At 46.2% G+C, this 25,173-nt stretch overlaps 1 long non-coding RNA gene across 1 annotated transcript in view; it reads left to right on the top strand.

Moving 5' to 3' along the window:
• Positions 1-24,608, top strand: part of LOC126065943 (uncharacterized) — a 258,645-nt gene extending 234,037 nt beyond the window's left edge. Inside the window, exon 3 of the long non-coding RNA XR_007514958.1 lies at positions 24,549-24,608. This is a non-coding gene — a long non-coding RNA (uncharacterized LOC126065943). The remainder of the gene's footprint in view (positions 1-24,548) is intronic.
• Positions 24,609-25,173: the final 565 nt, after the last annotated feature.

Raw genomic sequence — 25,173 nt, 5'->3', positions numbered from 1 at the left:
GCTTGTGAGAAAATAGAGAAGGCAAGAAAAGGCTGGGAGAGCCAGCAGACTACAATGCAGGTGGAATTCTGAGTGAAGGACAGGCAGGGAAGATTGGGTGGATGTGTCCTAGACCAGCTACTGTCTAAGGAAGGTTCTGCGAAGCCATGGGGGCATCCTAAGCCATCAGAGGAGCCCCATGTCTGTTGGAAATGGGCCTCCCTCAGTATCCCTGCCATTTTCAGACCCTGGCTGAGCAGCCCACGGGAAATGGGGCCTCCAGGCACACACAGGGATGGATGTCAGAGCCAGAAGTCGATTTCACTCCCTGCAGTTGAAGGCACCTTCTCATAGCCCCCACTCAAATTGTATTTTAGGTGAGCACCCGGCTACGCCAAGACGACTGGCTGTGAAGGCGGACAAGAGACGCAGTGGTGCCTATTGAAGGTCCTTGCTCCAAAGGCCCAAGCAGAGGCTGCCCAGAGGAGCAGCTGGGACTGAGTATGCAGGCCAAATAGGGGTGCGCCTCCCCTGAGGAGGCGCTGCCCGGCTCCAGCCTCCCACCACCCCCTCGAGCCACTGTCTCCCCTGAGGAAGTCAGGCCCGTAGGCTGGCTTCCTGCTATTATGCCATTTTTACAGGCCGGACTTGATTTAGGTGTTACGCTCTTGCTAAGAATATGCCCTGACACTTGAAAGGAACCTTTATTATTGTCCTAATTTGTGAAGAATTAGTTGTTGCTCTTTTTCCCTTTCCTTTCTCCCCTTTCTTCTCTGCAGGGTCAGGCTGGAGCCGTGTTATTGTTGTTAAATTTAGATATGAAACTATATTGGGCCTGGGCTGGTGTCCCCCCGTGCTTTCACTTCTTAAAACAGGAAGGAAGGTCCTGGCTCGGGGGTTTCCAGAGCCAAGAAGCTACTTTGAAACCCTCAGGGAAATATGTTTCCGTGGAAACCACTAGATATGCTTAGGAGAGAATGGATTCAGAGAGCTGCTCTGGGTGGTTGAAGTGGAAGATTTTCCCCCCCAGCTTTCTGGACACACCTGTGTGCCAGGTGTGAAACCGTGATGGGTGAGAACGTGAGATGTGGGAGGCATAGTGCGTAGGCCAAATCTCAGCTCTCTCACTTTTCCAGATGTACGGCTTAGGGTAGGTAACTTCTGCTCAGCTTCCTCCTTGCCTCATTTCTTCATCTGTGCAGTGGGAATAATGATATTACCTATTTCCCAAGGCCCGTGGTGAGTTAAATGTGATAGTACATGTCAAGTGCTTAGCACAGTGCCGGATGCACGTGGACTTAATATGTGTTCGTTATTATTACGTCTGAGTGTCCTGGACAGTAAAGCTTAAACTAAGAACACTTTAGAGAAAGTCTTGGAGATAAAAAGTATCCCATGGTAGTAAATCATCCATTTTTAATTTTAATAATTAATTAAAATTAAATGTCAATAGCTAATTAAGAAATAATATAAGTCATGTAATGATACTAAAACCCAGTTGCCATTGAGTCAGTTCCAACTCCTGATGACCCCGTATGTGTCACAGTAGTTCAGAGCATGGACTCTGGAGTCAGATCACCTGGTTCACAATCCCAGCTCTGCCACTTAAGGGCTGTGTGATTTTGGGTGATCTCCTTTACTCTCCGAGCTTCAGTTTTCTTATCTTTAAAATGATGGTAATTTGTTGATGCTTTAATGAGTTAATATAGGTAATGTCCTTGGTACTTAGAAAGAACTGCTTAAATGTTTACTATTATTTACAAAGTTATTTTTAATTAAACACCTCAATTCCCTGAGAGAGCTACTATTATTTTCATTTTACTGATGATCAAAGTGAGGCTTAGAGAGGTGAAGCAAGTTGTACAAAGTCACTGTCTTAGTTATCTATTGCTGTGTAAAAAATACCCCCAAACTTATCAGCCTAAAAAAGCAAATGTTATTTCATAATTTCTCTGGGCCCGGAATTCAAGAGTGCCTTAGCTGGGTGGTCCTAGCTTTGGGTCTATGTTAAGGTTGCAGTTGAGATGTTGGCCGGGGCTGCAGTCATCTCAAGGTTTGACTGGGGCTGCAGGATCCACTTTCAAGATGGCCCGCTCACATGGATGTTGGCTGGAGACCTCAGGTCTTTTCACAGGTCTTTCCACTGGGCTGCCTGAGCATCCTCACAACATGGCAGTTGGCTTCCCCCAGAGTGAGTGCTCCGAGAGAGAACGAGGCAGAAGCCATATTCTTGTTTATGACCTAACCTCAGAAGTGACATGCCATCATGTCTATCATATTCTATTGGTCCTACAGACCAACTGTGTTATAATGTGGGAAGGAATTAAACAAAGGTGTGAATACCAGGAGATGGAGGTGATTGGGGGCCATCTTGGAGGCCACTGCCACAGCCACCCTGTTGGCAAGTGGTGGAGACAGGATTTGAAAACAGATCCTGCACTCTGCCTTGATGGGTGTGCCTCGTACTCGCTGTATGCTAGGGACCCAGAGCCTTCAAGGAGGCAGTAGAAAAACTGACAAGGAGTGGACAGTTCTGTTATGGGAGATCAGGGTCAGCACAGGGCTGTGGGTGCTCAACAGAGGGGCTCCCTGTCCAGCCAGAGGAATGAAGAAAGCTAGTCTGGCTGGAAGGCTGGAGGAGAGCACTTGAAGAATGGGAAACAGCACATGCAAAGGCCCAGGGGTGAGAAGAAGGAATTCACTGTGGCAGCAGCATCACGTTCCACCTAGGGACTGGTTAGAGATGAGGGTTGAGAGGCACCCCAAGGGTCACTTCTCATTTGGGCATTGCAGGCCATACTACAGAGTTTGGACTCGTCCTTGGGGTGGTGGGAGCCTCTGAAGGTTTATCAGCAACAGAAAAAAAAATGGCCAGGTCTACCCCAACCATGAGAACACAGGACCTGGGGTCAGAAATAAGGGTTCAAGTCTCAAGTGCTCCCTAGCTGGAAGATCTTGGCCAAATCCCTTCCCCTCTTCTGGTCCCAGGGTCCTCACCACTGTAAAACAGTGACAGTCACAGTACTGACCTCTGGGGCTTGTTCGAGGTCATGGAAGTGATAGCCATGAGGATGACTGGGAAACTATAAAGGGTCCAGCAGATAGGAGTCCTCATGAAAATTACCTTGGAGCTGCTGGTGTGGCCAAGGGTAGGCCAAGAGACCGAGGGGACACTGAGTGTGAAATGGGAGAAGCCAGGCTCCCCTCCCCAGCAGACTTCGTCTCACAACCCCATCCCTCTCTTTCCCTGAGCCCGGGGCCACTTGCCCATCAGCAAGGTGTGGCTTTTCCAGCCACTGCTTCTGAGGCTATACCTATGTCTTAGTTATCTAGTGCCGCTATAACAGAAATACCACAAGTGGGGGGCTTTAACAAACAGACATTTATTTTCTCACAGTTTAAGAGGCTAGAAGTCTGAAATCAGGGCTAGGGGAAGGCTTTCTGTCTGTGTCAGCTCTGGAGGAAGGTCCTTGTCTCTCTTGAGTTTCCGTTTCTGGGCGATCTATCTCCGTGTGTCTTGGCATCTCTCTTCCCCTACCTCTGCATCTTTCAGTTGCTTGCAGATTGACTCAAGGCACATCCTACACTAATCCTATCTCACTAACATAACAAAGACAGCCTATTTCCAAATGGTATTATAACCACAGGCATAGAGATTAGGATTTACAACACATATTTTTTGGGGACACAATTTAATCCATGACAACCTAGTTGAGGAAAAGAATTCATATACAGGCACAACCAGGTACTGCCAGGGTTTTAGAGTTAGGTAGTTCTGGGCCTGAATCCTGGCTTCGCCCCTTGTTAGCTGCTAGGTGCTACCACTTACACTCACTGAGCCTCGATCTGATAATCTGTAAAATGGGGATGTCAGCATCAGGAGGGCAGGGGCCTTGTTGTCTCTCTTATTTGTTATTGTGTCCCTAGTTCAAGAGCATATTGGCACAGGGTAGGTGCTCATTGAATGTCTGGCAAGTGAGTGAAGGAATCCTCACTGCCTGCTTATCTAGAAATCTAGGTCCTATGGCGAGGCCCAGCATCTCTCTCTCTCTGTTGTGTTTCATGCTGTCCATGCTGCTCTCTTGTTCTAGAACACTCTCCTTGTTCCTCCACCCATCTAAGCAAGCCAAGTCTTCGAGCCCCACCTCTGTGAATGTATGAGAAAGGACCCCACTGCCTACTAGCGGCGACCTCAGGCAAGACCATGACCTCTCTGTGACGCAGGTTCCTCATCAGCTAAAACGGAGATAAGGTAGGAGAGAGGCATGCAACAGGCTCCCTCTCAGACCTTCAGAAGGAACCAACATGGCCGACACCCTGATCGGGACTCTTAGTCTCCAGAACTGTTCTTAGAAGCCACCTAATCTGTGGTATTTTGTTAGGGGAGCCCTGGGAAACTAAGACAGAGCCAAAGATTTGGATATCCTTCAATGCACAAACGAGGAAAGGGCTTCCCCTGAGCAGACAGCAACAGGAAGATCAAAGTTGATGGAGATTGACAGGTGGCGCTTCCCACCTCCTCTCCTACTCTCTCCCCTCCCGGCCCCGCCCCCATCTGTCCACCTGGACAGACACCCTGGAGCCAACTGTCCGCTGAGGGGCACCAGAGCTGGCGGAGCCTGCTGAGAATGGCAGAAGAAGTGTTCCTTCAAAGAGCTTATAGATTTCCCTGCACGGAGAGACCTTCCCACTCCCTCTGCAAGGTGGGGCGAGGCCCAAGATGAGATGAAAATATCTCTCGCCCTTTTTTATAATTCAGGAGCCTGTCAGTCATGGGTGGGGACCAAGGCAGGCAGGTCTGACGATGGGGGAGATGTGGGTGGGTGTGTCTGAAAAGTAGAGGAAGAATCCCCTGGCAGTACTGGCCCCCTTGTCACTGACCCCATGGCAGAGCTAATGCAGTCCCGGTAAGAATGCTTCCTCTTGTCGAATGGGAGGTAGTAGGACCCACCTAAGGAGCCCTGGTGGCACAATGGTTGAGCACTCGGCTGTTAACTGCAAGATCAGTGGTTCAGACCCACCCAGTGGCTCCATGGGAGAACTGGTGATCTGTTCCCGTAAAGATTACAGCCTAGAAAACCCTATGAGGCAGTTCTGCTCTGTCACATGGGGTCTCTGTGAGTTACAGTCAACTCGTGGCACCCAACAACAACAGGATCCACCTGTGCCATGGTAGGTGCTCAGTGCCTGTGCCGTGCACGCCCTACCTATATCCCCCTCCTCACTGCCTGTATGACAGGTAGGAGCAGGGCCATTCTCTACACTCTCCTGTCACTTCTGGATGTAACAGGACTCTGCGCCACTGGGCATGGTCTCAACCCAGTGGAGGAACAAATAAAACCTGTGATGCCCATGTGCCCTCTGTCCACCCTCTGAGTGACCCAAGGTCAGCTGCCGTCTGGCTGGTGGCGTTTTGCCACCTTGACCCCAAGTCCCCTGGAGGCACTAAGGTGAGGAAAGGGGGGATAAGCCTGAGGCAGAGATCCTGGGCTTGATGAAGCAGAACTGAGTGGTCAAGACGCCTGTGGTTAGGGTGCTTATCTTCCAACAGAGGGGGAGGCGGAAGAGGCATCCTTATCACAGTAACCCCTTGATGGCCCTGGCTGTTGAGGTCTCCTTCCAACCTTCCTCTGTTTTGGGGCCCCTGCTGGGTCTGAGGAAACCCTGGTGGCTCAGTGGTTAAGAGCTATGGCTGCTAACCAAAAGGTCAGCAGTTCGAATCCACCAGGCGCTCCTTGGAAACTCTATGGGGCAGTTCCACTCTGTCCTATAGGGTCGCTATGAGTCAGAATTGACTCGACGGCAGGGGGTTTGGTTTTGGTTTGGCTGGGTCTGAAGCATCGGCTTCCCAAGCCTTCAGGGCATCTCAGCTAGCACTGTCCTCTAGCCTGATCTCCAGAGTTCCCCAGGGCAGGGGAGGGGACAGGCAGAGGGGTCTCCTCTGTGTGGCAGTGGAGCTAGTGGATGGCAGGAAGTCGAGAGCTGCCTCTTAGGAATAATATCCTGTTTGCTTGCTCCCCCTTTCCCGAGTAAGAGACTTTCTTGAAAAGAGGAAAAACAAAACCTTCTGATCCAAAATGTCTCAAACCAAATATATACATATAAAGGCAGAGAGATTCATCAATAAGGCAGACCCGGGTGGCATTCTTGGTTCTGCAGCTTGCCTTCACCTCTCTATGCCTCAGTTTGCCCACATGAGGCATTGGTGGTTCAAGGGTAGAATTCTTGCCTTCCATGTGGGAGACCCAGGTTTGATTCCCAGCCAGTGCATCTCATATGCAGCCGACACCCATCTGTCATCGGAGACTTGCTTGTTGCTGTGATGCTGAACAGGTTTCAGCAGAGCTTCAGAGACTAAGATAGCTTAGGAAGAAAGGCCTAGAGATCTACTTCTGAAAATCAACCAATGAAAACCCTGTGGATCACAAGGGTCTGATCTGCAACCAATCATGGGGATGGTGCAGGCGAAGCAACACTTTGTTCCATTGTGCATAGGGTCACCATGAGTTGGGGGCCGAATCGACAGTAGCTAACAATGACAATATTAGGAAAAGAAAGCCTACCCCTATGGTTGTTATGAAGATTAAAGAGATAATTCAACTCACAGTTGGCCGTTGGTCAACGCTGGCTGGTAAGACCTAAGAAGGAGAACAGTGAGGTTCTTTATCCAGCAATTATTTTTGTGTACTCTGATGGTCAAGGCACAATTCTGGTGCTTCTGAGATAAATAAGACTGTATTCCAAGCTTGTTAAGCAGAAGCAACAAGCAGTGGAGAGTGTTTGGGGTGGTAGGCTCTGAGATCAACCAGGCCTGGGTTTGAATCTCTGCCTTGCAACTTACTAGCTGGGTGGCTTGACACCTAACTGACCATGCCTCTGAGTTTCAGCTTTCTCATCTGTAATATGGGGTGACAATACCTACCGCCATGGAAAGTCTTTAACACGGTGCCTGGTTAGTACTCAACAAATAGTATCAACTCATCTATTTCTATATCTCCATCTTCTGTCTTGCCAACTTTAGGTCCTGTCTGTGATGAATGACTGTAAGGGCAGGGCTATAAGTGGAGCTGGCATTTCTAAAGATGAAGATGTTAGATCTCTCATGGACCAGGGAAGGCTATATGAAGAAGGAGGATTCCAGCTAGGTGAAGTGTCTACTGGGCAAAACAAAGAGCTCCAGAATGGAGGCTGGCAGGACACAAGGTCTATTTAGTCTTTTCCACATCTGTTTGGCTGTTCTTTATAGTCATGTTCCTTTCTGTGCTCTAGACCCTAGGTCTAGAGAGTGGCCTCTCTACTCTGTCCATAAGAAGCTTGAAGTCTAGAGAAACTCTCCATTAATGTCAACATATAGCAAACCAGTTGCCATGGTGAACCCAAATATGTTAGATTAGAACTGTGCTCTATAGAGTTTTTAATGGCTGATTTTTCAGAAGTAGATCGCCAGGCCTTTTTTCCAAAGCACCTGTGGGTGGACATGAACCTCCAACCTTTCAGTTAACAGCTAAGTGGGTTAACCATTTGTACCGCCCAGGGACTCCCTCTACACAGTTGTTGTTGTTAGGTGCCATTGAGTTGATTCCATCTCATAGCAACCCCATGTGATACAGTAGAACTGCCCTGTAATAGAGTTTTCTAGGCTATAGTATTTACAAGAGCAGATCTTCAGATCTTTCTCACACAGAGCTGCTGGGCGGGTCCCAACCGCCAACCTTTTGGTCAGCAGCCAAGCACATATAGTGTAGTGGCTAACAGCATGGAGCCCAGAGTCAGACTGCCACAAATCCCAGCTGTGTGGCCTTGAGCACGTCGCTTACCTTCTTTGCAGTACCTCTTCTGTAAAATCAAGATAAGGATGGTACCTACCTCATAGGGCTGTGCCAAGATCAGCAAGACAGTCCACGTAAAGTACTTGGAATAATAAATGGCATACAGTAAGCACCTGAGACACATTGGTTGTCATCATTATTACAGCTTCCCTGCCTCACCCACATCGAAACCCCTGCCTTCAACTGGGTTTGCAGAACACCTCAGTTCCATGCATTTTTCACAGTCTGCCATGAATCATTGTTGGGTACCTCTCAGCCACCCCCACTTGGCTGGGAGCTCCTTGTAAGCAGAGACCACAATCAAATTGGTTGTGTCTCCCCAGCATCTGGAAGCCTGTCGGTGCTCCATAGATGTCCCCAGAATGGAATTCTCAGGAGTTGCAGGGAGAGGGATGAGGTGGTGAGGACAAAGGAGCCCTTAGAAGGAAGAGAAAGGCTTTGGGTTTATGCTCCCAAGTGCTTCAAAAGGCTGTAATCATTTGTGCGTGTACCCCTAGAGTTTTGTGTATTTCTCTGTCTCTTGCTCTCCTAAGAAGCTAGAATTTTCTACCTTGGCACAACTTTGAACTTGTCAAGGTGACACCCACAGGTTAAACCTTCATGATCTACAGCAGAGCTCCAAAGACTTCTTCTTAAAGGGCCAGGCAGTGAATATTTTAGGCCTTGCAGAAATGCAGCCTCTGCGGTGATTACTCACCTCTGACCTTGTAACATCAAAGCAGATATAGACAAAACCTAAATAAACGAGCATGGTTGTGCTCCAGTAAAACTATTTGTGGACACTAAAATTTGAATTTCATATGATTTTCACATGCCGTAAAATCGTCTTTTTATTGTTTTCCATCACTTAAAAAAAATAAAAAACTCTAAGATATAACCGTTGCTCTCTACTCATTTGGAGCAAAAGAGAAAGAAGGAAATCAAAGACTCAAAGAAGAAACGGGTTTACAGGACAAGTAGCCTACGTGAACCAGAGCCTCATCTAACCTGAGATCATAAGAACTAGATGGTGCCTGGCTAACACTACTATTTCAATCAGGGCCACAATAGATGGACCCTGGTAGAATGGGAGAAAAATGTAGAACAGAAACTCAAATTCCTAAAGCAAAAACAGACTTACTGGACTGGCTGAGACTGGAGGGCTCCCTGAGGTAGTCTTGAAACCTTGAACTGCAACTAACCCCTGTGGTCATCTTGTGGCTAAATAACACATTGGCTCACAAAATAATGACTCATCACCCATGAGTACTGTGCTTCTTTAAAAATTCACCTATATGAGACCAAATGGTCAACAGTTACTTTAAAACAAAGATGAGAAGGTAACGTGTTGCTATCAAGTTGATTCCGTCTCATAGCGACCCTATAGGACAGAGTAGAACGGTCCCGTAGGGTTTCCATGGAGCAGTTGGTGGATTCGAACTGCCAACATTGGTTAGCAGCCAAGCACTTAATCACTGCACCACGAGAAGATTAGGAGGCAAGGAAACTGGACAAAGACATGACAAGAAACACACTTCTCTAGCAAATATTAAATGGAAAGAGAACAACCAGGATGGAAACAATGAGAAAGTGAATGCATTGTGAAGACTGTAATCAATGTCGCTGAACAATTTGTGTAGAAATTGTTGAATGGGAACCTAACTGCTGTGTAAACCTTCCCCAATAACACAATAAAATACTATTTTAAAAAAAATAGAATAAAATCCATTCTTAGCTCGCAGGCCATACAAAAACAGGCAGTGGGCTGGATTTGGCCCATGGGCCCTAGTTTGCAGACCCTTGGTCTGTACACATCTGACTGGCCTCCCTCCTGTGGCCTCCACCTGGCTGAGGAGAGGCGTGTGTAAGGGGGTGACAGCTGAGCTTCACGGACTGGCACATGGACCTAGGAGCCAGCCCAGGAGGCCTGGAGACTAGGCCTGGATCTTCAGCGGCTGCAACCACTGTGTACTGAGTCCAGCAGGATCCCCTTTGCCAGGCTCTGAGGCAAACAAAGATCTTGCTAGCTAAAGACTCATGTTGAGACTAATGAGTTGGAGTCGAGTCGATTCCGACTCATGGCGGCCCCATGTACGTCAGAGTAGAACATGTGTTCCATAGGGTTTTCAATGGTTGATTTTTATAGAATCACCAGGCATTTCTTCTGAGGTACCTCTGTGTGAACTGAAACTTCCAGCCTTTCGGTTAGCAGGAGAGCGCATTAACTGTACCATCCAGGGAGGATTCTGTGTTGAGACTGGAGTGGGGCAAACCATCTGCATTTGAGTTCCAGCTCTGCTTCCTACTAGCCCAGTGACTTTGGGCAAGTGACATGACCTCTCTGAGCCTCAGCTTCCTCATCTGTAAACTGGGGCTATTCATTGTACCTTCTTCCTAAGTTTGTGAAACCTCAAAGACATAACGAGCAACACGCTGAAATCCCTGGCAGATATTAAATGCTCGGTAACAGTCCCAACTACAGTGAACTCTGAAAAGGGGGAAAGATTTCTGCCAAACTGGTCTGGGCTCTTGTGATAATGCCTTGGTGTGCTTCTCAGGCCCTTAGGTTACCTCTGAAATGTAACCCTGGTATTTCTCTTAGATTCCGCAGATAAAAATTGCTGCCTTTACCCCTTTATTGAGCTGTTTAAGTGGCTGTTGTTTAAATAATAGAGCAATGATTTCATTAGAAATACTGCCCTTCAGGGCCCTCCGCAGTGTTGGGACCTTCTTACCCCTACTTTTCCAGGGTGGCAGGTAGAACCACCTCTCTACTCTCTCCCACTCTCCAGGGATGAGAAGAGAGAAGGTCAGAGGTCACAGAAGGGTCAGCCTTAGCAGAAAACAAAGGCAGGTTGGGTGAGCTGCCCTCACAACTTAGCCCAAAGGGCTGCAGCTCTGAGCTGCAAGTCTGTCCAACAGGCCTGGAGCAGGGCTGGCTCCTGGGTCCTGATGGTTCCTCCTGATGGTTCTTCACCTGAAACAGCAACCTGTAAGATTTCCTGTGCCAAGGATAGAATGACACTCCCATGTAACTTGGGACTTTTTACCTCTGAAATACCATTGTCTACCATACAGCAGGACAAGCATAAGGCCTGGATTCAAATCTGGCTTTGTCACTTCCTAGCTGTGTGACTTGGGCAAGTTAGTTAACCCATTTTGCCCAGACTGCGCAAAGCTTCCCCCAGATCTTTCCCCATTGTGTCACTATCCTGCTCAATAACCTTCAGTGGCTCCCTGTTACCTTTGGAGTCAAGTCTGAGTGGCCTACCCCAGCACTCGTCTTTCCATGGTCTAGTTTTGACTTATTTTTCCCAGTGCTACAGCAATCCAGAAACCCCTTGCTCTGTCCAAACTGGTTGACTGACTGCCTCACCATACCCCTGGCCTGTTGCCCAAAGGTTCCTTGCTGCCTGGAGTGCATTCCCCACTCCTGCTCCATCTGTTACAACTGAGACCCGCCTGCACCGCTTACTAGCTGGTGACACCTTGGGCAAGTTACTTGAGCACTTTCAGCAGACCTTTCTTCCATGAAAGAGGATCAGAGATCACACTCAGAGTGCTATGGAGGGGAGCCAATAAAATCATGCATGTCAAGGCAAGAGGAAGTGCTTGGTGCCCAGTAAGCCCCCAGTCAGCTGTTACTGCTATTGCTATTGTTAAAATCCTTCTCACCCTTTCATCCCCAGCTCAAATATCACTTCCTTAACTTCTCAAGGAGGGGCCCTGGTAGCACAGTGGTTAAGCACATGACTGTTAACCAATAGGTCAGCGGCTCAAACCTAGGCACTCCATGGGAGAAAGATATGGCAGTCAGCTTCCGTAAGATTTACAACCTTGGAAATCCTATGGGGGCAGTTCTACTCTGTCCTGTAGGGTTACTATGAGTCGGAATTGATACGACTGCAACGGGTTTTACAGGTTAACTTCTCAGGTTCATTTGGATCCCTCTTTCCTCAGCTCCAGAGACAACTGCCTCCCTGAAGCTCCATCAGGCAACCAGGTACCATGGACATTTTCCTGGGCTACAAAGCATACCAGCCTCCTCTTGCCCAAGGAGGTTTCCTTCAGGGTGCAATGTGGGGTGTTAATTCCAGCCTTGGAAGCCTTTATAGCTTGCTTGCCCTTCTTCTGGGTTCCTGCAAAACGTCTTTTTGTGACATCTGTGCCACTGTCATGATTCAGAGGCTGTGTCGAAAGTTCCTGAACTCCACCTGTCTAGCAGCAACCCCTTAAGCAGGAAGGTCATTGTCAAGGTCTTCAGAAGAGACAGTGGGGAACAGTTAGTTGCTCCCAGAGAATTTTCTGGATTTGTCAGATACCGGAGGATAATGGGAGGAAGGGGAAGTGTGCTGTGAATTATATTGACTCTTTACACTTGGCTTCAGAGTTTGCAAAACACTTACCTGTGAATTAAAATCCTCAAGTAAGACTCCAGCACCACTGTAAAATGAGTAGTATTGGTCTCATTCTACAGGTGGGCAAACTGAGGCTCAGAGTGGTGAAGTGAATTGTCCAAACTCACACAGCAGATAAATGACAGAAATTTTCTGTTCCTAAATTCTATCCACTTTTACCAAACACTCTGGACTTCCTGTAGCAGGAACCCCACTTTTTAACTGAGCACATGGCTACCTGGCATAAACTATTGCGTTGCCAACTTCACGTGCAGCCAGATGTGGTCATGTGACTAAGCTCTGGCCAATGAAATAAAAGCAGAAGTGGTGTGTGGGACTCCTACAAAGGCTGCTGAAAGCTGACCAGCTAGAGGAAACCTCTTTTGCCCTTCTGCCTTTCTTCTTTCTTTGAGTCAGCAATTTGAATATGATGGCTGGAACTATAGCAGCCATATTGGACTATGAGGCAACCTTGTAGCTAGAACACAGGCTAGGAAGTAGAACAAAAAAGCTAGGTCCTGGGTCCCTCATGTACCACTCACCTGCTATACCAGCTCAGAACAGCTGTTTCCTGACTTCTGTGCAAGAGATATAAACTTTTACCTTGTGTAAGCCCCTGTTGAGTTTTTCTGTCACTTACAGCCAAGCTTTCTTCTTCTTGTACTTGCTCTGATTCAGACTCTTTTTACATGTTCTTGTGACACCCTGTAGGTCTCCTTCATCGCACTCATAGCAGTTGGAATATATAATTTATTTTACAATTATTATATAATCTTCACTTTTCCAGTAGTGTGGTCCGCTCCATGGGGGCAGAGACTGTGTCTTATTTGCTATTAAATCCTGGGCACATGGCAGAGGGCCCGGCCAAGGAGGCACAGATGAATATCTATGGAATGAACAAATCTCCCTTACCCTGAGCCTCTTCGGCAGGTCCCAGTCAGTTTACCCAGGGAGAGAACACCCTGCCTCTTCTCAGGCTCACACATCAGACTTCCTCTCTTTGCTGGGTTTCCTTTGCCCACAAATACCAGGACTATCAGGATGAAGTGACCCTACTGTGGAGAACCAAGTTCAATGCACAGAAAACACATGTTTTCCTTTGTCCCCAAGTCATTGTCCTGTGTCTTCCAAGTCACTTCAATGCTCAACTATGAAAATAAATTCAAGAAAAATGGATAAAGACAGAACGGCCCAAAGGGAGCAATTTTCTTTTTTTTTAAGAAACAAGGTGAGTTTGGATAGAGAGAATGGAAACAGAGAAATGTATAATTTATTGAACTTGTATGCAAGGACAGTGGTGGTTCAGTGGTAGAATTCTCCCCTTCCATGTGGGAGACTCAGGTTCAATTCCCAGCCAGTGCCCCTCGTGTGCAGACACCTGCCACCTGCCAGTGGAGGCTCATGTGCTGCTATGATGCTGAAAAGGTTTCAGAGGAGCTTCCAGACTAAGACAGACTAGGAAGAAAGGCCTGGCTGAAAATCAGCCAGTGAAAACCGCGTGGATCACAATGGTCCTATCTGCAGCCGATCATGGGAATGGCGCAGGAACAAGCAGCATTTCGGCCCATTGCGCATGAGGTTGCCGTGAATCAGAGGCTGACTTGACGGCAGCTAGTAACAACACGTTGTGACCCCAAGTGTGCAGAGTAGAACTGCTCTCATAAGGTTTTCAAACTGTGACCTTTCAGAAGCAGATCACCAGGCCTGTCGTCCAAAGTGCCTCTGGGTGGGTTTGAACCACCAACTTCTGGCTAGTAGTCTAGTTCTTTACCCTTGGTCACTATGAGTTGGAATCAACTCAAGGGCAATTAACAACAACAAACAACTGTTGATATCACGATTGAGATGCAAAACCTGGAATCAATACAATCTGTGTTCTCTTCCTACCCATGTGACTATAGAACATCCCGTTTCTCTCTCCCAAGCCTCAGTTTTCTCATCTGCAAAATGGAAACAGTTATAGTTCCTATCTCATCAGTTTGTTTTGCAGATTAAATGAGGGGATTTGAGTGTAGGACATAGCACAGAATAAATTCCTCTAAACGGGGAACTATTTTTATATTTTTATTTATTATAACTCATTTAGTGGGGCCTGCTGCTGAGATTGTTTTGCAGCTTTGATCCCATTCTGGGGTCCTTGAAACCTTCCAGATGGGCTGAAAATTGACTGTGATGGATGATGGCGCCAAATTGGGAAGAAATAATTCATTCTCTACCAGCCGTGCAGATGACGTACGATGTAAAACGCTCATGTCTAGCTTCGCCTCCCCCTCTCGGTAAGCTGCTCTTACTCCCTTTACAGGTGTTCACTGTTCCCTCGCCGCACATTCACATAAGCAGGTCCGGCTTTATCAAAGGGCAAGGACAGTGGGATGCTTGGCCTGCAGTGTGCATGCAAGTCTTTTAACAGACAGACTGGCTTTCCTGTGGCCCCGTGGATGGCAAATGGCTAATCCTTTTACCAGGTTCTAAGTTGAAGGGAAGGAGCCCTGGGGATGCAGTAGTAAAGTGCTCAACTACTAACTGAAAGGTCAGTGGTTCAAAGCTACCAACTGCTCCATGGGAGAAAGATGTGGTAGTCTGTTTCCGTAAAGATGACAGCCTTGGAAACTCTGTGGGGCAGTTCTCCTCTGTTCACATAGGGTTGCTATGAGTTGGAATCAACTCCATAGCACACAACATACAAGCAGATAAAGAGCCCTGGTGACACAATGGTTAAGCACTTGACTCTTAACCAAAAGGTTGGTGGTTTGAAGCACTTGACCGTTAACCAAAAGGTTGGTGGTTTGAACACACCAGCCGCTCTGTGGGAGAAAAGTCCTCACCATCTGCTTCTGTAAAGATTACAGCCTAGGAAACCCTATAGGGCAGTTCTACCTTGTTCTATAGGGTTATTATGAGTCAGAATCAACTTGATGGCAACAGATTTGTTTGTTTTTTTTTTTAGTTTGATAAGTTGAAGGGGGTGGGGGTGGGAATGTGGTTTGGTGGTAGAATTCTCACCTTCCATGCAACAGACCCAGGTTTGATCCAGCCAATGAGCCTCCTGCATAGCTACCACTTGTCTGTCATTGTAGGCTTGTGTGTTGCTAGGATGCTGAACAGGCATACTAAGACAGACTAGGAAGAAAGGCCCTGGTGATCTACTTCTGAAAAGCAGCCATTTAAAGCCCTATGGATCACAATGGATCATGGGGATGGCGCAGGATTGGGCAGCATTTTGTTCCATCGTACATGGGGTCACCATGAATCTGGGCCTAACTGGATGGCGTAGAACAACAGCCACAACAAAGTTGAAATGACTCTGGTATAGATTTGCGGTGGGACCCAAAAATTGATCATTTGCTTTTCAGGTCTTATTGTTTCCAATAAATTCCTGGTTGCATCTCAGTAGGAATCAAATCTAAGTGTTTCACTAAAACCTGTAAGTCTCAAAATGTGTAGCATAAGGGGACCATGGAACTCTGGCTTCTCCAGAACTCCAGATCTTTGGCTGTGCATGGTGATCCAACAGGATACGGTGGTATCCAACGGATGCTGGCCAAAAATCACATCCAACAAACATGGTGGCACCCAGTGCTTATGGGCATTAGCCAAGGAGAGTCTCCAGTACCTAGTGAAAAAGTGCAGCCTAAGCCCAGCAGATAAATAGGCTGACTTATTTTTTGAGCACATGTGAGACACTCCTGGTGGCTTCTCAGAAAAATGCAGGGCTGGGAGGACCCAGTATACAGACAGATAAGCTCTTGATTAACAAGTGGGAAGAGTAGCAAAGTGGGGTTATCATTGTTAACGTGACCTTCTTTGATACCATAAAAACAAAGAAAAAAACCCCTCTTGCTGTCGAGTTGATTCCGACTCATAGCAACCCTATAGGACAAAGTAAAACTGCCCCATGGGGCTTCCAGGGAGTGCCTGGTAGATTCAAACTGCTGACCTTTTGGTTAGCAGCCATAGTTCTTAACCACTACACCACCAGTGTTTCCTAGATGCCACAGGTACTAGGGAAATCTTTATACTAGAAGTACAGAATTTTCTATTTTGCATGAAGCCTTTCTTTACCCAATTCTCCTGTGATTTGGATGTGAAGCTGCAGGTGGCAGAGAGCTAGGAAGAATGTGTTTTTTCTCCTGGGGAGGTCCACAAACTGGAGGACTATCCTAAACATGACCCTGTTCATCGCTGTGTGAAACAAGTGTTTGGGTCAATTTTTAGTGTGATAGTTGATGAGGAACCTGATATTTTCTGGACCTAGGCTGGTTAGAAAAGTTATCAAGCACATGGAAGAGCTGCCCCGTACCTGACCTCTGTTTGTGAGCAGTCATGGCTCCGCACAGGGTAGGGAATCCATGAGCCATGGAATATCAAATTCACCACCTCCAATTGTTGAGCTGTGAGCTCACCTCCTGACTTGGATGGTGCTATGGATTGAATTGTGCCCCCAAAATATGTGTGTCAACTTGGCTAGGCCATGATTCCCAGTATTGTGTGGTTGTCCACCATTTTGTGATCTGATTATCCTATGTGTGGTAAATCCTAACCTCTACGCTGTTAATGAGGTGGGATTAGGGGCAGTTATGTTAATGAGGCAGGACTCAGTCTATAGTATTAGGTTGTGTCTTGAGTCAATACTTTTTGAGCTATAAAAGAGAGAAGTGAGCGGAGAGGAGAGGGACCTCCTACCACCAAGAGAGAAGAACTGGAAGCAGAGTGTGTCCTCTGGACCCGGGGTCTCTGCACTGAGAAGCTCCTAGATGGAGGAGAAGATTGATGACAAGGCCCTTCCCCTAGAGCCAACAGAGAGAGGAAGTCTTCCCCTGGAACTGGCGCCCTGAATTTGGACTTGTAGCCTCCTAAACTGTGAGAGAATAGATTTCTGTTTGTTAAAACCATCCACTTTTGGTATTCCATCCTAGCAGCACTAAATGACTAAGACGGATGGGTTTGCTCAGCCAGAATCGTCAGTGTTAGCTGAGTTTTTAGAGGTGGAATCCTAATCAAGTTCTTCGTGGGCAAGATGACTGTCCAGGGGCCCTTCCTTTCTTTTCCCCAATCCTCCCACTGGTCCCTAAGTTCCTCAAGGGTATGAGTCATGTTTCCACTGTTTTTGTCTCCAGTGGTAAGCACACACCCCGACTCGTGGTGACCTGTATGCACGACAGAACGGAACGCTGCCCAGTCTTGTGGCACCCCCGTGATCGGTTGCAGATCAGACCGTTGTAATCATAGGGTTATCACTGGCTGATTTTCAGAAGTAGGTCATCAGGCCTTTCTTCCTAGGCCATCTTAGTCTGGAAGCTCCTCTGAAACCCATTCAGCATCACAGTAATCCACAAGCCTACACTGACAGACAGATGTGTGTTGGCTGAGCATGAGGTACATTGGCCGGGAATCAAACCTGGGTCTCCCGCGTGGAAGGCATGAATTCTCACCACCTTAAGCAGATAAAAAAAATAAGTGCTTAATAAATGCATTACAGGTAAATGCATGTGTGCATCAATGACCTTTTCTTGCTCCATTGGAAGGCCTTGGATAGCAAAGGAGGGAATGATATGAACTGTGGGGAACACTGTATCAAAAAAAAAAAGACTGTGTGTGGCCCTGTGCTTCCCAGGTTTGTCCCTGCTGTGGATTTTGGTACATTCCAAGCACATAAGCCTTTCCACCTGCTATTCCCTCTACAAGGAGCCCTGGTGGCACAGTCATTAAGTGCTTGGCTCTTAACCAAAGGGTCAGTAGTTTGAACCCACCATCCGCTCCTCGGGAGAAAGACGTGGCAGTCAGTTTCTATAAAATTGACAGCTTTGGAAACCCTGTGGGGCAGTTCTGCTGTGTCCTATAGGGTCTCTATGAGTTGGAATCGAGTCGACGGCAGTGGAGTCATTCCGTCTACGCAATGGCTGCGGCAGAGAACTGAAGCATGCCAGGATAGTGAGGAGGATGGTGTGGGACAGGGCAGCATTTCGTTCTGTTGTGCACGGGGTCACCACAAGTTGCAGACATCTGGACAGCAACTAACAACAGCCAATGCATAGTGATCTGGGGTTTCCATCAGCTAGTGCAGGAGTTGTGATTAAAGAACTCTTAACAGGAACAGTGTTCAGTAATGAGATGGAATTTTTGAAGTTCAATCTATCCAAAAAAAATTAAGGTTTGGTGTAATTCTAAATGAATCAAAGCCTGTGTCTCAATAGCCTCGCCCTTTCTGTTTCTGGAATTGCCTGGTTCATCTTTTCCTCCCTCCCCAGTCTCTCCTTCTGCTTCTTCCACCGGGGAGATACCCAGGCTCTTAAGTAACAGCTCACTGATCAAACCTATGAGGTTTCCACCACCTGCCCTGAAGCCGACACCTCTCCTGGGGATCTCAAAGCACTGCGGACACCTCGTTTTCATTAACCAGCTGAAGAAGTGTTGTCTGGGCAGAAGTCTAACAAGTTTTGAAATAAGTTCTTGACAATTCAGCTCTCAAGGGAAAGCCCAGCTCACCTTTCCGGTTTGTCATGTTTAAACCTCCTTTTGATGACCTCTTGGGTCACTGTCAGGCAGTGTGCTCGAACAATCGCCCCTTCTCCTTCATACTAATTCCTTGTTTTCCCCAGTTGCCCCCGGCAACACTCCTTCCCTTCCCTGCCTAGACTTACTTGCCCTGTTGAATCCAGTCACTCCAATCGATCAAACGGATATTTCTGGATGTTGCAATCCTACCCCAGGCCCCACTGGGAGCATAAAGCACTACACGTCCTCTATTCCTGCAGCACGAATTCCAGGCACTGCTGCAATGAAGAAATCGGATGGTTCATTCCGAAAACAGAAGGCTTATAAACCCTGACTGTGTTTCTCTTAAAAGAGCTCACTTTTCCAGATTCTGTCTTACCCTAAAGGGGAAAGGTGGAGGGCAGAGTCTGGCTTGGATCTCTTCACTTTTTTGGCTGTGTGACCTTAGCAAGTTACCTGTACTCAATGAAATTGAGCTCCTTCATCTGGGGGTGCATGTGCGGAGGTGGGGGAAGGATACACACCCCCCCCGCCCCGCATACCAAGGCAAGTTTCCATGAAAGCAAAAATATATTCGTGAAACTGAACTGCTACAAAAACTTCTTTAACACATAAGGAAAAGCATAGACAAGTGGGGAGAAAAGTTAGTCAGAATTAATGGGTTACACTATTTACCAGCCGTGTATTAGGGTTTACCTTTCTTCTGCCTCAGTTTCCTCCCCAGCAAAACGGCCATAATGTTCCCTTCAACGCAAGTTGGAGGTTTGAATTTGTTCCTGTGTGGAAAGCACTTAGAAAGAGTACCTGGGCGGGGAGGCATGGGGAGCAACTGCTTAATGGGGACAGGATCACCTTTTGGGGTGAGGGGACTGTTTTGGAATTAGATGGAAGTGGTGGGTGCACAACACTGTGAATGTACTAAATGCCACTGAATCGTTCACTTTAGAACGGGTAACTTTATGTTATGTGAATTCCACCTCAATAAAAAATGAACTCCAACAAACAAGTACCTGGCACATACGCAATAGGGATATAATAATATCATTCTGTAACATGGTTATAATCACGAGAGATCTATGCACAGTGTGGGTGGTAGGAGGAGTTCAGTAAATGGTGAGTGTTATCTATGCATTTGGAACTGGATTTAAGAACATGGTGTCCCAGTGTGGAAGATACAGCCAGCGTGGAAAGATTTAAGTCTGTTAGTGGCGGAAGTGTTCAGAGGAGGCAAGAGGAACAAGCGTTTTCACAGAGGTAGAAACTGACTAGCAGAATGTACTTTAGGACCGTGATTGAGGAAGCTGAGTTAGATACCAAGGCAAAGATAAAGAATTATATCCATGTGGCTGAACTGCATTACAGAAGATAAATGATACAAGTAATTAAAGAAAAATTGAGCTGATATGAACATTTTGCCTTTTACCTGGTCGTAAGCTAGTAGCTGCTTTTCGTTGGTCAATATTTACCTCCTGAATTGAGAAATAGGAGTCAATAGCTATTTCCTATTGTTAGTACATCAATTTTCTGTACACTACACGTAAGCGGCCTATACACACAGGCACCGATACATTAATAGCTATATCAATAGAAAATCAACAATAATCATTTATTTTTAATGGTCATCACCACTGAAACACCAAACAGTGCAATATGCTCAAGACAAAGAGAAACACTTAGCATGATAGATGTCCGTGGATAATTGATTTAGGTTAACAACTTCCTTTCCTAATGGTGCTAATTGCGTTAATCAACGGGCTGATTTCATCAGAGGCTTTCAAAGACCCAGCCCAGAGGCTGCCAGCTATTTCCCTGGTTTATGAGTTAGTTCCCCAGGTGATGGCACCCAGGCTCGATTTATAATCCGCAGCAAAACTGTTTTAGTGATGCCATGCAGTTCAACCAATTACCTCATTCAGCAGTCCGTGGTTCTATTAGAGTTCTTAGGCCTGGTTAAGTAAGTGTCTGGTGTGGTGCAGCTTACAGTTGGTGGTGGTACTGGTGGTGTTCTTTTGGGTGGCCCAACATTCCTTTACCCTTAATGTGTCCCTTCAGTTTCCTCTGGGGCATTTACTCAACCTCATTCTGTGTTGTGGTGGTAGAAAATAACCTAAGCTAAACCAATAGACACTCTTGTGGGAGTTTAAATTTTGAGCAGAGGGACCAAAGAACTGGGGAAAAATATGCTTAGGAAACATTATTTTCAGTGGGGATGTCAAGACAATCCTATCTGCCCGTTGGCCCCTGGGTAGCTGCTCTCAGGCCCCCGGGAACTTCCCGGTTCCTGAACATTCCCTTCAACCCTATGAGTTACCCATATCCCTTAAGTAGAGACGTTTTTTGCTTATGTTACTCAGGGTCAGCTTCTCTTGCTTGCAATCAAACTGGTTTAGTTGTCAAACTGGTTTTATTATCTGTTCCAGTTACCACTGATGGGTAGTAGCTGCCTGGATTGTTGGGTTAAAAAAGATTGAGAGGACTCACCCAAGAACTGCGGAAAGAGTGTGGCAGTATATCTGTACGATCAGGTGCATATGTGTGTTGGGGGAAGTAGTGGGGTAGAAGTAACATATTCCTGAGGCCAAGTATACGTCAGAGGCCTAGAGGCCTAGAGAACAATGACTAAGGCAGGGGAGCCCTAGAACCAACATGCATATGCTCACATCCTACTTCTCCCACTTCACAGCTGTATGACTTGGACATGTCACTTAACCTCTCTGTACCTCAGTTCCCTCAGTGGCATAATGAGGAGATTAGTACCCCCTTGTAAGATTGCTGTGAGAATGAAGTAAGTTAATACAAGGAAAGGGCTTAAAAGCGTACTTAGGACGTGATAAAATGTTATCTGCTGCTATTGGTGTTGTATTGTTGTTATTTTCTTTGGGGTATAGGTACTAGCAATTGGAGCAGTGAATGAATGCATGAGTGAATGGGAGAATATATAAGCGGGAGTTTTGAGATAAAGCAATCAATTCCAGAATGTCCTTCAGTCTGTGACAATTGCCATCATTTCCTTGATTTGGGTCTCTGAAGTTGTTACCTTTCTACTAGGCACCGTGTGTGCAATTTGGGCTAAATTTTTCTTTAGTAGGTTTTCTATGGAGGTAAAACTGCATGGGTAAATACTCTCTGTCCCTCCCTCCATCGCCCTCCCTCCTCTCTCTCTCTCCCTCTCGTCTCCACACTTGCCTTTTAGCCAGTTTTCCTTCTTGACGTCTGTTATATCTTTTTCTTTAAATGAGCCATCTTAGAAATATTTATTTCTAGCCACTTCCTTTTGCCCATTACTGATTTTTTTTTTTTTTTTTTTACATTAGATAACCCATTTCAGCTTCTTACTAGAGCAAAGGCAGTAAACTGTTTTGAAAACATTCCCCTGGAAGCTTAATTTGCCTAATTCTTAATGTGACCCTTGTTTAGCAAGTTTTAATCCTGGCCTGAGATGTACATATATATATATATATATATATGAACATACAGTATTTACCTACCTACCTATCTAGTATGTATCTATATCTATTGTTTATTAACATTATTAACTTTTCACTATGCCAGCTAATGTTCTTATTATGTGCCAATCACTGTGCTGAGCACTGTACACATATTTCTCCTTGGAACTTCTCAAAAACCTGTCAGAGTAACACTGTTCTTTTCCCATTCTACCTATGAGGACACTGAGGCATAGAACAGTGCAGCGACCACATGGCTACTGGTGGATAGACTGCGCTGTGGACCCAGGTCCCTGGGTTCCACCAACCCTGCTGCCTCCAAGATCTGCTCATTTTCAAACAATTAATAAACCCAGAAAAGTAGAAAAAAGCAAATAAAAATCACCTGTAACCCCACCATCTTTGAGTGATTTGAAGGATTCCTGTTTTGATCATTGGAACTAACAATCAGAGCTGACATTTATCAAGCGCCTGGTGTGTCAGGCATTGTGCCCAGTGCCTCATAGCCCTGTGTCACTGAATTCTCACGTTGCACGTCTGGGGCCATTTTACCGCTACAAAGACATTACCTTTGAGGCTTCATTGGGGGTTCCCAGAAGGGATCCCCTGACCTGAGATTTTGAATGAAAGTGGTTTATTTGGGAGGTGATCCCGGAGGAACTGGGAGGAGAGTGGGGAGAGAGACAGAGGGAAGGCAGCCAGTCCAGGGTTTGCTTTCATGCAGCTCACCCCTGTGGGCAACAAGGGCTCAATCCCACTGGGGACCGCTGAGAAATAGCATAGGGCACACACCACAGGTAGGAGACTGGCCCCCATAGTCAGTGGCTGAGGGCACTGGGTATGCACATTGTTCCCATGCACAGGTAGAAAAAGCCCTCAAGAAGAGTTTGGGAGCTGACAAGTGGAGGGCTGACCATTTGCACTGAAAGAGTGAAGGTCAAGGGGAAATAAATGGGTAGGGCGCCCATGGCATCTGCTGCACCCGGGGTGGTTACCTTCCTTATTCAAGGTTACACAGACAGCACCTGCAACCAGGTTAAAAACCCAGGACCACGCTTGTTTAAATAATCTCAGAGAAAAGCCGTGGGTTCCCTATATCCCTGCCTTACTTGTTTTCCCTATCCATTCTTCACCCTCCACCACAGCCAGGACAAATCTGTTGTCCCCATCAGCTTCAGCAACCCATGAAGGCCTGGCTTCTTGGAAATATATCCTAAGAGAAATGCTTCCCTATGGCTTAGTTTTTTCACCTGGACTGATTTGGGGGGATCTGTCTGAGATGCTGCCTTGTATTGACTTCTGATTCAAAAACGACCCCAGCTCAGTTGCCTGTCTTCTACTGAAGGCTAGTGCATTATTACTATTAGCGAGAGTATTGATTTTTTTTTTTTTAATGAGCCTGTTACTGAACCTATTTAACAGTTATTGAGTTTCACATGTTTAAATATTTACTCTGCACTATTTCAACCTGTTGGTCCTTCCTCGCCTCTGACGTTGGGTGAATCGTCCTTCCTTAGGACTTCCATTCTGGCAGCTTCTCTGGAAGAGGAAACATCAAACAGAAACAATATGAATGGTATGCTCAGGGAACTGGGTATTCAACAAAGGTGACTTTTATGCATAACTGAGACAGCGTGGATTCTAGGTGCCAGCACACCTCAACTCTTGTTTCACCCATAGTGGCCACTCATTCATTCATTCACTGTGTGCCCACTAGGTGCCAGGCACACAGTTTTATTTAAAATTGTAAGTTAGGTGACCCTAGGGAATGAGACTGCATATTTTCTCAGTGTCTCTCATGGTCCATCGTTTCAAACATCTCATCCAAGCTTGAAGATGTAAAACAGAGTTTCTTAAAAATGTTTTGAGTTATGGATTCCTTTGAGAATCTGATGGAAAGCTATGAGTTTTCCCAAAGTAACCCATCATTTTGCCTCCAGCTTGAGTGTGGTTGCCCAGGGGTCCCAGGGATTCTGTCAAGCGCTTGATGATTTGAGCATGTTGTTTCTGGAAGCTTTGTCTCTTTATTTACAAAAATTCTAATAGAAGAAAATCACCTTTGTTCCCAATTTGTTGTCTAAAATTTGAGGCTAGAAGATGACATTGGTTCACTCAAAATTTTATCCACTTGGAGCCCTGGTGGCACAGTGGCTAAGAGCTTGGCTGCTAACCAAAAGTTGGCAGTTCAAATCCACCAGCCGCTCCTTGGAAACTCTATGGGGCAGCTCTACTCTGTCCTATAGGGTTGCTATGAGTCAGAATGGCCTCGATGGCAATGGGGTTTTTTTTTTTTTTCGGTTAGGAATTTGTATTCTAAGTGTCTGTTCTTAGTGTTACCTAACTATCCATAGGTTCATTTCACATGGATAGTGTAAAATTCTCCTCTCCACTTCTAAGAACACAGACTTATTTTTTTCTTACAGGGCGAACACACACAGAAGGAACCTGCCGTCCTGATTTGATTGCACGTTTCTCTACAAAGGTAAGAGATGACCCCATCAGCATTTAAGCCTTGCTCAGAGTTAATCAGCACAACTCCCGCCAAGTCCAACTCATTGCTTTAAAGTTTTTTATGAAGCCCTAGTGGCAGAATGATTAAGCACTCGCTGCTAACTGAAATGTCTGTGGTTCAAATCCACCCAGTGGTTCCGCAGGAGGAGAGACGTGACAATCTGCTCCTATAAAGACTGCCCTCTCTATAAAGATTACAACCTAGAAACCCTGTGGGGCCGTTCTGCTCTGTCATATGGGGCCGCCATGAGTAGGAATCAACTCAGCATCACACAACAATGACAACGTATTTGAAGGGAGTTTCACACTGGGATACTGATTCTTTGAAAATTGTAAAAGTTTAAAAAGTGTTTAATGTCTTTTTCAGATGGTAAATACAATATATTTAAGATGCATATTTAAATCATGGAAAACTTGTTAAATTATATACACATACAGATAATAACTTATCACATATGTACACATATACCCATTGCCGTTGAGTCGAATCCAACTCATAGCCACCGTATAGGACGGATTAAAACTGCCCCACAGGGT

This window comes from Elephas maximus, chromosome 22 (assembly GCF_024166365.1).
Source record: "Elephas maximus indicus isolate mEleMax1 chromosome 22, mEleMax1 primary haplotype, whole genome shotgun sequence".
NCBI lineage: Eukaryota > Metazoa > Chordata > Mammalia > Proboscidea > Elephantidae > Elephas > Elephas maximus.
The sequence above is the reverse complement of the archived record's forward strand: the minus strand, read 5'-3'. Positions and strand labels throughout refer to the sequence as shown.